Source organism: Schistocerca cancellata, chromosome 1, assembly GCF_023864275.1.
Source record: "Schistocerca cancellata isolate TAMUIC-IGC-003103 chromosome 1, iqSchCanc2.1, whole genome shotgun sequence".
Classification (NCBI taxonomy): Eukaryota; Metazoa; Arthropoda; class Insecta; order Orthoptera; family Acrididae; genus Schistocerca; species Schistocerca cancellata.
This window is the reverse complement of record NC_064626.1, coordinates 245,321,139-245,335,184: the sequence shown is the minus strand read 5'-3', so window position 1 is coordinate 245,335,184 and position 14,046 is coordinate 245,321,139. Positions and strand designations below refer to the sequence as shown.

The 14,046-nt window shown below is 42.4% G+C and overlaps 1 non-coding gene across 1 annotated transcript; it reads right to left on the bottom strand.

The window, feature by feature from the left end:
• Window positions 1-6,554: 6,554 nt before the first annotated feature.
• Trnaa-cgc (transfer RNA alanine (anticodon CGC)) lies at window positions 6,555-6,627 on the bottom strand. Its single transcript has one exon. It is a non-coding gene; the product is annotated as a tRNA-Ala (tRNA).
• Between the last annotated feature and the right edge of the window lie 7,419 nt (window positions 6,628-14,046).

Genomic DNA, 14,046 nt, shown 5'->3' with positions numbered 1-14,046 from the left:
AACCAACCTAAGGATATCACACACATCCATGCCCGAGGCAGGATGCGAACCTGCAACCGTAGCAGTCGCGCGGTTCCGGACTGAGCGCCTAGAACCGCTAGACCTCCGCGGCCGGCAAGGATTTCAGTGTCTAATATTGTCCTAGTTGGAATCTCAGCCCAGTTAAATGAGGGCTTTATAGTATATTTTACATTTCAAATATATTTGTAGTAATTAGGATAATATTTCATATTGATAACAGTAACAGATCGTAAACATATGTTCCCACGTATGTCGTAAACATCTCGCTTGCGGACCCATGTTTACTAGAGGTTTTAGGTTTTCTTATCATATCGTCTCACAGGCGTGAGTTGTCCTTGTTGCTTGTGGTACACCCTGTATGCACAATAACAAAATTTTTATTATAATCTTTACAGATAAATAATAAATCTCGAGTGGCTCAGAGCTTCTTGCATATATTTCCATTCTACTTCATTTCAGTTCCGTAGCAGTCGCGCGGTTCCGGACTGAGCGCCTAGAACCGCTAGACCTCCGCGGCCGGCAAGGATTTCAGTGTCTAATATTGTCCTAGTTGGAATCTCAGCCCAGTTAAATGAGGGTTGATGTTATCACCAATAGCAGAATCGAGGTCCACCGCGTTATTTTTTCTTTCGTATCACATACAAAGTTGTTTTATATTTTTCAGTAGTATACATAAAAAATTTGACCACTCTTAGCTGATTTAAACTCTTTCATGAAAAGTTTACTAGAATTTAATTACTTTCTGGTGACTTTTCCCTGCAGAATGGGAGGTGATCATGAAAGAAGATTGAAAACCAACGAAAGGGTAATGTTTCAGGAATAAGGGCTTGGAATGAAAGCGTGTAGCAGTTTGAGCGTGTTAGACAAGCTAGATGATTCGAGAAGGCAAATGCTGCAGCAGAGGTCAGTGAAGTCAAATGGAAGGTAAATTATTTCTGGTGAGATGAGTATAGGGTAATTTCACCAGCAGCAAAAAATGGTATAATAGGAGCAGGATTAGTTAACAATAGGAAGGTAGCATAGTGTGTTACTGTGAACATTCAGTGATAGGGTTATTCTTATCAAAATCGACAGAATACCAACACCGACAATGATAGTTCAGGTATACACGCCGACGTCGCAAGCTGATGATGGAGAGATATAGAAATTATATGAGGATTATGGAATAGTTATACAGTATGTAAAGGGAGGTGAAAATGTAATAGTCGTGGGGGACTGGAGTGCAGCTGTATGGGAAGGAGTAGAAGAAACGGTTACGGAAGAATAAGGGCTTGGGACAAGGAAAGAGAGAGGAGAAAGACTAATAGAGTTCTGTAATAAATTTCAGCTAGGAATAGCGAATACTCTGTTCAAGAAACACAAGAGGAGATATACTTGGAAAAGGCAAGGAGATACGGGAAGAATTCAGTTATATTACGTCATGGTTAGACACAGACTCCGAAATGAGATACTGGATTGAAGGCGTACCCAGGAGCAGATATAGACCAGAGCATATTTTAGTAATAACAAAGAGTATGCTGAAGTTTAAGAGACTAATCAGAAAGAATCAATGGGCGAAGACATGCATTTTTAAGCACCTTACAATACTGTTTGCAATGGGCTATAATACCCGCTTTGTTCTACAAGATATCCTTATCCCTCTAGTTAGACACCCAGGCTGCCTTTTGCTGCTAGTATCCTGTTTAGAACGTTCAAATGGAAAGCAACTTTCACAGAGCATGAGAAATGTGCTAAGGAGAGCATTGTATTTGTCATTTATGTTATCGGCAGTATAAACATCCTGCCACTCTTGTTCCTTAACGACGTTTAAAAAACTCAACATTGCCATTGAATTAGCATTTCTATATAGTTTGTAATTATATCTAACATTTGTTTGCGTACAAAAACATTTTAGTGTTAAAATTTGTGCACATCCTTCCACTCTTGTTCCTTAACGAGGTCTAAAAACCTCTCTATTGCCATTGATTTGTCTTTTCTGTACAGTTTGTAATTATACGTAACATTTGTTTGAGCACAAAAACCTTTTAGTGTTAAAATTTGTGCATCATGGTCTGAAAGGCCATTCACGCTTTTACTAACAGAATGCCCATCTAGTAGTGAAGAATGAATAACGATATTGTCTATGGCTATGCTACTGTTTCACTGCACCCTGGTTGGAAAAAGCACAGACAGCATCAGATCGTACTAATTTAGGAGATGTTCCAACATCATTTTTCTCGCACAATCGCATAGAGAATTAATATTCAAGTCACCACATATAACTAATTTTTGGTACTTCCAATAAAGTGAACCAAGAACCCTCTCCAGCTCGAGCAGAAATCCTCTGAAGTCGGAGTTAACGGACCTATAAGTAACAACAATTAGAAGTTCAGTTTCACTACTCGTAGATTTAACTGCCCTTATACAACATTCAAACATGTGTTCAGTGCAGTGCCTTGATACGTTTACGGACTCATTTGGAATATTGTTATTTTACATACATGACCACTCCGCCACTCCGGAAGGAACTTTTTGAAAAACAGGCAGTTAATCTGTATCCTGGTGAAGGAAGCCTCTGAATTGTCAAATTATTTAAGTGTGCTCCGATATAGCAGTAACTTCAGAGTCAACATCTATAAGCAGTTCATTAACTTTATCTCTAATACTTCCCATATTTTGATGAAAATTCTAATTCCTTCACTTCTTGGGAATCTGACCTCATTTGAAGGTGATTCCTTTGTTTGAGGGAGTTCCTTTAAGCAGGGATACTTATCAGCTGACTTCAATCTAAAGAAAGGTGCAGTTCTAACACCAACTACTACAGAAATTTCCCTTTTGTTATACCAACACCCATTACACTCACCTATAAGATTTCCCAGTGTCCCCTTCCCATACCCACCGAGGAGCAGGCCATGCCTAGTTAAACCCTATCAATTGATAGACCCAACGGACACCACTGCAATGTGACCCATGCCCTCCGCCATCAGCGCCTTCTCCAGCCCCATGTTAACACGCCTAGCAGCAGCCTTAAGATGAGGCCGATCATGACGCTGGAACAGTTGCACGAAGAGCACATTAGTGCCACCAGTTTCAGTAGCTGTCTTTAGCAGGTCACCAACTACATCATACTCCCCGTCCTATCAAGACTATTCCCACACCAACCCACAGTAACTAAATGAAACTCTTTCGTAAAATTCCTACATAACAGTCACCTGAGCCTACCCTGCACTAGGTTCACAATTCTGGTGACCGGCTACTCACTCCCCAGTCTAATAGGCGCTGCTCATGCATGTATGTTTACATCTTTGGGCCAGTTTAGTGATATCTTTGAACAGTCAAAGGGACTGTGTCTGTGATACAATATCCACAGTCAATGTCTACCTTCAGCAGTTCTGGGAATCGGGGTGATGCAAAACTGTGTATCTTTTCATCGTCAATTTCATCTTGGGGAATTTTCTCACAGTAAAATCGATAACTGATCTGATAATCAGCTGCAGCTTTACGAATTGATAAAACCTCTTTTTTTACCTTCCCCGTTGGTGCAAGCGAGATGTCTGCAGCAATGCCTCCTTAGTTTGTCTTTTTTTATGGTTTTCATCATCTTTACCTGAAACAAGCGAATGAACATAATTAAAAAACCATCCGTACTTATTAGTCACATGTGCCAACGATATTTAAAAACTATTTAACTACTAACCCCGGACAGACATTTGAGACAAAAACAGACCTTGAACCTAACCTAAAATTAAAGTAAATCACTTTTCGAAATTATAACAAAATAACAGTAAATATTCAGGATACAGACTTCATTGAACAAAGAGTGAATAACGAACACATATATTTGCGGAACACAGGGAACACAAAAATCACTAAAATCGAGAAAACTATCGTCTGGAACTAGAAACTTAATACTCCTTGCTTAGAATGTAGTGGTCATACGTGGTTTGATCCACCTCAGTAGCCGAAGCCGCTAACGGACGTCTGTGCGGTGGCTCTTGCTACGTACATCAGTCGGGTCGAATCCTGGTGGTGAAAAACTTTCACTGGAAGTATTTGGTCGACAACGAGAGGAGAGATGGTGGCATAAAGTTCCCGAATGCATGTCTTGTGGTAAATAGCTAACCTCCTTGGACTGTCTCATGAAGTAAGGGCTTGTGACGCTCTTGATGGTTATCCATCTGTCGGATGGGGATGTTAAATTCATCGGACTCCTTGGTGCTATTCGGAAGAATAGTCTGTGTGCCGGCATCATGTTTCACCCTCTCCCACCTCTTCACCCATAAGAACATAAATTCAACATTACACTTTACAAGCAGTCATGACATACGTAGGACACAGATACACATTTGTCACTTGGCAACAGGTAGGAGGAAGCCAACAGCAAACCACCTCTACCAGGACCTAGCTGAGAACAGCGACGCAAGATTCCTGCGTCTGTTTCCCTACGCTTATTCCCTGAGTATGGTGAGTATGGGGCCACTCTGGCAGTGGTTTATCCAGTAACGACTACGAACTGAAAATTGTGACGACCTGTCCCCGTCTCTCCTATGACTTGCCATCATTCCCATAAGACATTTCGGAGAAGTTTGAAATTTAACACAAGAAGTCCGATTGTCAGAAACCTTACGTCATAATCAGTCCTCCTCATGCTAGCCAAGTTCGTACCATGACATTTTTCCCACTAACTGCATCAGAACCGGCTAGCTCAACAACGCACCACACGCCCGATCAACCAGCGTCAAAAAGTGAAATTTACATTCATAAAACCATATTTTTTTGTCACTTGAATTGATAATGGTAATAATAATGTGACCCAGTATTCTTCCCATTCTGCAAACAGCATTGTCAAAGAGGGAGGCCAGCGGACACAGGTTCAGGGTAACCGCCCCTAAAGGCGGAAGAATCAGTAATGATCAACGGCATGAGGATGCTGAAGGCAATGGAAACCACTGCACTAAAGACACCTAACGTGTATACGTAGAACATGTGGTCTGTAACTGAAGAAGTGTCATGATGATCTCTCCATTGCCAAAAGATTCCGGAGTAGTCCCCCATTCGAATTTCCTAGGGACTGCCAATGGTGACGTGACCACTAGAAAAAGATTGAATGACCAGCGAAAGTTTAACGTTCCACGATTCGGGGCATGGATTGTCAGAAGCTTGGACCTGGTAAGGGCGCTAGAAAGTCTGAAAAGAGAAATGCAAAAACTCATTCTAGATACATTAGGGGTCAGTGAAGTGAAATGGAAAGAAGGCAAGGGTTTCTGGTCAGATGAATATAGGGTAATATCAGCAGCAGCAAAAAGTGTTACAACGGGAGCAGGATTCGTTATGAATAGAAAGTTAGGGCAGAGAGTGTGTTACTGTGAACAGTTCAGTGACAGGGTTGTTCTTACCAGAATCAACAACAAACCAACACCGACAAAGATTGTTCAGGTATACATGCCGACATCGGAAGCTGAAGATAAAGAGGTAGAGAAAGTATAAGAGGATATTAAAAGGGCAATATAGTACGTAAAGGGAGATGAAAATCTAATAGCCATGGGGGACTGAAATGCCGTTGTAGGGGAAGGAGTAGAAGAAAACGTTACAGGAGAATCTCGGCTTGGGAAAAGGAATGAGAGAGGAGAAAGACTAATTAAGTTCTGTAATAAAGTTCAGCTAGTAACAGAGAATACTTTGTTCAAGGATCACAAGAGGAGGAGACATACTTGGAAAAAGCAGGGTGATACGGGAAGAATTCAGTCAGATTACATCATGGTCATACAAAGCTTCAGAAATCAGATACTGGAATGTAACGCATAGCCAGGAACAGATATAGACTCATATCACAATGTAGAAGTGATGAAGATCTGCTGGATGGAATGAACAGTCCACTGACTGCAGAACATCGAAGAAAAACGGATGTAATTAGCAGTAGCCAAAATGAGAACAGTGAGAAACTTAACATCAAGACTGATTGTCACGAAGTAGACGAAGTTAAGGAATTCTGCCACCCAAGCAGCAAAATAACTAATTACGGACGCAGCAAGGAGAACATCGAAAGCAGATTAGCACTGGCAAAAAGGGCATTCCTGGCGAAGAGAAGTCTACAAGTATCAACCTTAATTTGAGGAAGAAATTTCTGAGAATATATATTTGGAGCACAGCATTGTGTTGTAGTGAAAATGGACTGTGGGAAATCGGTAACAGAAGAAAATCGAAGCATTTGAGATGTGGTGTTACAGGCGAATGTTGAAAATTAGGTGGACTGATAAGGGAAGGAATGAGGAGGTTCTGGACTGAATCGTAGAGGAAAGGAACTTGTGTAAAACACTGACAAGGAGAAGGGACAGGATGCTAGCACATCTGTTAAGACATCAGGGAGTGACTTCTATGGTGGTGGTGGTGGTGGTTAGTGTTTAACGTCCCGTCGACAACGAGGTCATTAGAGACGGAGCGCAAGCTCGGGTTAGGGAAGGATTGGGAAGGAAATCGGCCGTGCCCTTTCAAAGGAACCATCCCGGCATTTGCCTGAAACGATTTAGGGAAATCACGGAAAACCTAAATCAGGATGGCCAGAGACGGGATTGAACCGTCGTCCTCCCGAATGCGAGTCCAGCGTGCTAACCACTGCGCCACCTCGCTCGGTACTTCTATGGTAGCAGAGAGAGTTGTAGAGGGCAAAAACTGTAATCAATCAGAAAATGAGTGAGGACGTAGGTTGCAAGTGTTACTCTGAGATGAAGACATTGGCACAGGAGAGGAATTCGTGGTGGGCCGCGTGAAACCACTCAGGAAACGACTCAAACAAAACAAAAAAAAAATCTTTCATAAGACAGTAAACTGGATTCCCGAAACTAAAGCATTCTCTGGAAATCTTCAACCACAGACTACATATTTTGCACACTGAAATTTGGAAAAACTGCGTACAGTCCATTCCCGATTTGTAAATAAAATGTATTCACGATTCAGTCGTGTATGAGGAAGAAGAGGGTACCTGAGGGTGGCTATAATAGGACGATTTATGTGCGACATCCAGTTATCCGATCTAGGTTTTCTGTGGTCGCCTTTAACCTCTTGAGGCAAATATCGGGATGGTTCGTTCTTAGTGGGCGCAGCCGATGTCCTTCTCCAATATGAGCTTGGGCGCCATTCCTAATGATCTCTTCGTCGACGGAACTTTGAATTGAATCTTCTTTCATTCTTAACTATATTTTAGCCCCCCCCCCTCGCCATAGCCCACAACTTCCCATGAAGGATGGACGTTGCCGAGATGGGATGGCCCGTGACGCTCACCTTCACAGATAGCCGTACTGTTGGTGCCACCACAATGGAGGGCTGTCTGTGGAGAGGCCAGATGAACATTTGGTTCCTGAAGAGGAGCAATAGCCTTTCCAGTAGTTGTAGAGACATTACTCACTGATCTGTTCTTCAGCCAACAAGGCCTTGCTGTGCTGCTACTGCAAATGGGTGAAAGCAAGGAGAAACTACAGCCATTAATTTTCCCCGGGCATGCATCTCTGCTGCGTGGTTTAATAATGACGGCATCCCGTGGATAAAATATTCAGGAGGTACAATAATTCCCATTTGGATCTTCTGTTGGAGACTATTGACTGCTCAAAAAGTTGCCGTAATGAAAAATCCAAACTAAGATTGTGGAGTAGCCACCTTAATCGGCGAGAAACATCAGAAAATTTTAAATGGGGAATGGACAGGTTGAAGTTAGAAATAGTGGGAATTAGTGAAGTTCTATGGAATAGGGCTTGTGGTCAAGAAACCGAACCATGGGGATAATGCAGGTGTGCGTTTAATAATGAATAAGAATGAAGGAATGCGGGTAGGTTACTGTGAACAGCATAGTTAACGCATTATCAAAGCCAATATAGACTCGAATCCCACAAGCACCACAGCAGTACAAGTTTATGTGCCAACTACCACAGCAGAAGAAGACACTGAAAGAACGTTTGATGCCATATAAGAAATTATTGACAGTTAAGGGAAAGGAATGAAAGAGTAAACCACCTGGTAGAATTTTGCATAGAGTATAACTTAATCATCTCTAACACTTGCGAAGGTTGTGTAGGTGGAAGGGACATGGAAGCACTGGGAAATTCCTTATTGTGATGGTAGCACACAGATTTCGGAATCAGATGTAAAATGTAAGATATTTCCAGTGGCAGATGAACATTTGTTGTGAACTGCAGATTAAAACTGATGAAATTGCCTAAAGGTAGGAAATTAAGGCGATGAGTCCTGGACAAGTTGATAGAACTAGAGGTTGTTGAGAGTTTCAGGCATTAGGCAACGTTTGACTGGAACAGGGGGAAGATAGAGGAAAATGTAAGTTAATGCAGATTAGCAGGAGAAACAGATCTGTAATGCTCGGAGACAGCGTACTGCTTGACGTATTCACGTAGTTTAAATATCTGGTCGTAATGATTCAAAGCGATATGAAATGGAAGGAGCATTTGAGGACTGTGGTAGTGCAAGCAAATAGTCAACTTCGGTTTATTGGGAGGATTTTAGAAAAATATGGTTCGTGTGTAAAGGATACCGCATATAGGACGCTGGTGTGACCTGTTCTTGAATACTGCTCGTTTGGGATCCTTAGCAGGTCGCACTGGAGTAGGAATCTAAGCAATTCAGAGATGGGTTGCTAGAGTTGTTACTAGCAGGAAAGTGCTACGGAGATGCTTCGGGAACTGAAGTGGGAATCCCTGGAGGGAAGATAACGTTCTTTTCGAGGAATAATGTTGAGAAAATTTAGAGAACCGGCATTTTAAGCTGACTGCCGATGATTCTACTACCGTCAACATAAATTGACCGTAAGGAGCACGAAGATAAGATACTAGAAATTAGGGCGCGTATGGAAGCATACAGACGGTCGTTTTTCCTTCACTCTATTTGCCAGTACCGTGTACTGAGTACCCTCCTCCACACACAGTACGGTGGCTTGTGGAATGTCTTTGTAGATGTGGATGTAGAAGGTGATTATGATGATGATGTTTGGTTTGTGGGGCGCTCAACTGCGTGGTTATCAGCGTCCGTACAAATTCCCAACCTTTGTTCCGTCCAATCAGGCCACTGTCATGAATGATGATTAAATGATGAGGACAACACAAACACCCAGTCATCTCGAGGTAGGTGAAAATCCCTGACCCCGTCGGGAATCGCACCCGGGACCTCGTGCTCGGGAAGCGAGAAAGCGACCGCGAGACCACGAGCTGCAGACTAGATGTAGAAGGAACACAGCAGATGACGAATGGGTAGCTTCGAAAGGTGAAATAGTGAAAGCAGCAGAGGATGAAATTAGGTAAAAGGCAACGGCTAGTAGAAGCACCTGGATGATACAGTAGATACTTCATTTCACTGATGAAAGGAGAATATATAAACACGCAGCAAATGAGAGCGAGACGTCTAAAAAATTAAATGGACAGAAAATGCTAAATGATTAAGCATGAATGACTAGAAAAAGCAAGCTCCATGCCAGGACTTGAAGGCACGAGCCGTGTCTAGCGGCCACTCTGTTATCCCCCGCCTTGCAGCGTCATGCGAATCCGATATGGAGGGGCATGTGGTCAAGCACACCGCTCTCCCGACCGTTTTTCAGACTTTCCAGTCCGCGGAGCCGCTATTACTCAATCAAATATCTCGTCAATTGGCACCACGAGGCTGAGTGTACCCCGTACCAGTCCCCCACCAAGTACCGGGATTCGAACACATGGTATCTATCTACAGAGGCGAACATGAATGACAGCAAAACAAGTCTAAAGAAACATGTATAACTAGGAGAATCAAGGAGGCCCTTGGAGAGAAACAAAGCAGTAGTACGAATGTCAAGAGCTCAGATGGAAAAGTAGTACTGACCAAAAAAGGAAATGCTGGAATGTGGAAGGAATATATATAGGAGGTATACAAGGAAAATGTACCTGAAGACAGTATCATAGGAAGGAAAGAGGAAGTAGACGAAGATGAGACCGGAGTACGATATTGCGAGAAGAATTTGACAGAGCACTGAAAGACCTGTGTCGAAACAAGGCCGCTGGAGTAGACGACATTCCCTCAAAACTAATAACATCGCTGGAACAGCCAGGAACTATGAAATTCTTCCACCTGACGTGCAAAATATATGGAGACCTGAAGAAGAATGTAACAGTTCCAATTCCAAGGAAAGAAAGTGCTGATAGGAGTGAATATTATCGAACTGTTAGTTTAATAGGTCATGGTTAAGAATAATTTACAGAAGAAAGGAAAAGATGGTAGAAGTCGACATCGGGCAAGATGTAGAGAAATGTAGAAACACGCAAGGATATACTGCCCCCATGAAGATAGGTTTAGGGAAACAAGTCTACGTTTACATCATTTGCAGGCTTACAGAAAGCTTTATACAGTGGAATACACTTCATGAGATTTCGAGGTAGCAGATGTAAACTGCAAGAAGCCGAAGGTTATTTACAGTTTGTACAGAAAGCAGACGGCAGTTGTACGAGTAACAGGCGGACAAGTGAGGGAAGCAATGGTTGAGAAAGGAGTGAGACGGTACGGAAGACAATCCCCGATGTTATTCAGTCATTAAATTGAGCAAGCAGTAAAAGAAGCCAAAGATAAATTTGGAATAGGAAATAAGATCAGATAAAGAAATAAAAACATTGAAGTTTTCCGATGACATTGTAATTATCTCAGAGACAACAATGGACATGGATCAGCAGTTGAACAAAAAGGACAATGTCTTGAGAAGAGGATGTAAGATGAAATTCAACAAAAGCAAAACAAGGGTGATGGAATCTAGTCAAGTTAAATCGTAAATTATATTGGGAAACGAGACACTACAAGTTGTAGATGGGCGAAGTAGAGAGGACATAAAACGTAGACTGGCAATGCCATGAAAAGCGCTTGTGAAGAAGAGAAATTTGTTAACATTGAATATAGATTTAAGTGTTGAACGTCTTTACCGTAGGTATTTATTTGCAGTATAGCCTTGCATGAAAGTGAATAGATGCTTTTGAAATGTGGTACTATGGAAGAATGCTGAAGATTAGAAAGGTAGATCGTGTAATTAATAAGGAGGTACTGAATGGAATTGGACAGAAATGAAATTTATGATGCAACTTTTCGAATAGAAGGGATCGGTTGATGGAACTCCAAGTAGTCAACCATTTAGTATCGGTAGGAAGTGTGGAGAGTGTGGGTGGGGGGCAAATTGTAGAGGGAGACTGAGATAGAAATATAGCACGCCGGTTCAAATGGATGTGGCTGGTTTAGGTTTACGACGATGAAAGAGCTTGCATAGGATACATTAGCATGGAGAGCTGCATTGTCTTCGGACTGAAGTCCACATCAAAACAACAACAACAAACCACACCAGTAATCGTGCCAGAGAAAGGCGACCTACAGTCTACCGCGGAATCCCAACCAAGTATTGTTCCCGGTAAATCTACACATTACAGAAAGACGAAGGATAAGTTTAAGGCATACTGACACGTGGTTAGACCCGGATTCGATCGCTAGAGCTGTCGTTTCCAGACGCGCGCGTTATAGACCGTCAGGCCTGAGCAGTAACAGAAATGAAAAATTAAATGAGTCTGACATATTATGGTGCGTGAAAAGTTCTCCTTTCTGGAATGAGCCCTCTCCGTGGAAGATCTGTTGCTTTAATGATGCTGATAATGCATTTTGTCCTCTGCCTACACTACCCCTGTGATGTTCTTCGTGTACATAGCGTGTTTGAGGAGAGTCGATTAGTGGACGACGAACCAAGCGAATAAACATGTCAGGGAACCAATAGTTTCCCCTATTCCACGTTTTACGATTGAGTATGCGAATACCTTGTACAATGGTCCAAAAGGATCCAAACTGCAGATGTATGCAATTGAGGGCAAACACAAATATTAAACGCGGGCACTGTTCATGCGGAGGCAGGCTTTAGGACTTTCCGAATAGATTGACAAGCACACACAACGGTTTCCCGGAGTTTATCTTCAACAGGCTGGAAAACATCAGAGCTTTTAAATATCCCAACAGAAGAGAGTTTTACAGTTTCAAGGAAGGGGGTAGGAAGTCATGATACTGGCGAGCCACGAAAGAAACACTTGTCGAAATGCTATTTACCAGTACTTAGGTATCCAGAACAAAACCAAAGCATGACAGTTTATCACTCTGTAATTTACACCTCGCTTGCTTCGTGACTGCAGTTGTGCATACGTCGTATTGGTGAAATAATTGCTTTCCGAGCTTACGTTTACCAGGGTTATTTGCTTATTTCCTTGTCCCCTACTCACCTCTTTCTTTTTTTACCTTTAATAAAGCAAGCACTCTCTTAAATAGTTGAAGTGCAAACAAAACACTGCGAACGTGCTGGCCGGGGTGGCCGAACGGTTCCAGGCGCTACAGTCTGGAACCGGGCGACTGCTCCGGTCGTAGGTTCGAATCCTGCCTCGGGCATGGATGTGTGTGATGTCCTTAGGTTAGTTAGGTTTAAATAGTTCTAAGTTCTACGGGACTGATGACCTCAGAAGTTAAGTCCCATAGTGCTCAGAGCCATTTGAACGATTTGAACTGCGAACGTCAACGTCGAACAAAGTTGTTGACCCATGAATATGATTCTTACACACGATTTACATTGTTAGTTGAGCTTGCTTATGTTTGCAAGTACTAACGTTGAATATAAACAAGTTTCTGTTTATTGCCTTAGTTATACTACATAATGAACGTAAAACAAGTTCTGTCGTAGCACTCGCTGCGGCAGCTCAAAAAAATGGCTCTGAGCACTATGGGACTTAACATCTATGGTCATCAGTCCCCCCCCCCTTTTTTTTAATCTCATTTTGTTCGCTTTTGTTCGTTGCATCTGCTCGGGGCGGACGTCGTAAGACGTCCAGTGAAGTTCGTTGTTGATCGATTAACTCAGGTTTTTTTTTGTTACAGAGGGCACGTAACCCTCTGACCGAACACGCTGAGCTACCGTGCCGGCACTCCTAGAACTTAGAACTACTTAAACCTAACTAACCTAAGGACATCATACAACACCCAGTCACCACGAGGCAGAGAAAATCCCTGACCCCGCCGGGAATCGAACCCGGGAACCCGGGCGTGGGAAGCGAGAACGCTACCGCACGACCACGAGCTGCGGATGCGGCAGCTCAAATGAAAGCGTAGATATGTAGCTCTACCAACAGCGCTTACACAACAAACTAGTACGATTCCGTCAAACAGTTGCATGCTTGTATCGCAAACAATGAGAAAGTGGAGAATTCCGTGCAAATATGCTCGGTGCAGCTTAAACGAGAGAAGCTACCATCGGCAGATTGAGGGAAATTCAAACACAAGCACCCGAAATATTGACATCTTCTCGCCGTAGATCAAACACCTCTTTGAAGACTGCAACACGAGCAGCAAGTATTTGTTTGCATTCCGTTTGAAGAGGCTTGCGAAAGTACAGGACAGGGGTATTCTCGATGCTTGTTTCTGTAGCAATATTCAATACGAAGTAATTTTCTATCTCGTGCATATTTTCCTGTTTCACAAATGAAAATGTCTCCAGTGTGAACAATTCGAATTCATGCAAGATATCCACTATCAAAATAGTGCATCCCCATCAAGAATAATTGAATCAGTAGTTTGAATGAGGAAACAAGTGCCAAAATGCAACTTTTTTTTTCAGCACGTGTGTTACCATGCACACGTACATTGTGAGTTATAAAAAGAGAACGAAAACCACTCACGTACCGGCTTAATCGGACTTGGAAACATTCCTTTATTTCGAGAATATTGGGAGTTCGTCCACACTCAAAGCTATGTAACGTTAACAGCTGGTGTTCCCATCTGCTGTTCAACTGCTTAAAACCTTGTGTTTATAGTGCATCAGCATATTGGTTTGTGTTTAATAAAAGGCAAAGAATGCATGCCTACGAAAAAAACTGCATTTGGGGTAGTGTAATGCGTAAAGAATAAAGCAGTCTTTCAAATGACCTCGTTAATAACTGCAAACCGTGAATAATAGGGGAAAGCATGGCCATGGCGGGAATGCATTACTGAACAACATTCGTGCTTTCAGCGATAAACAAA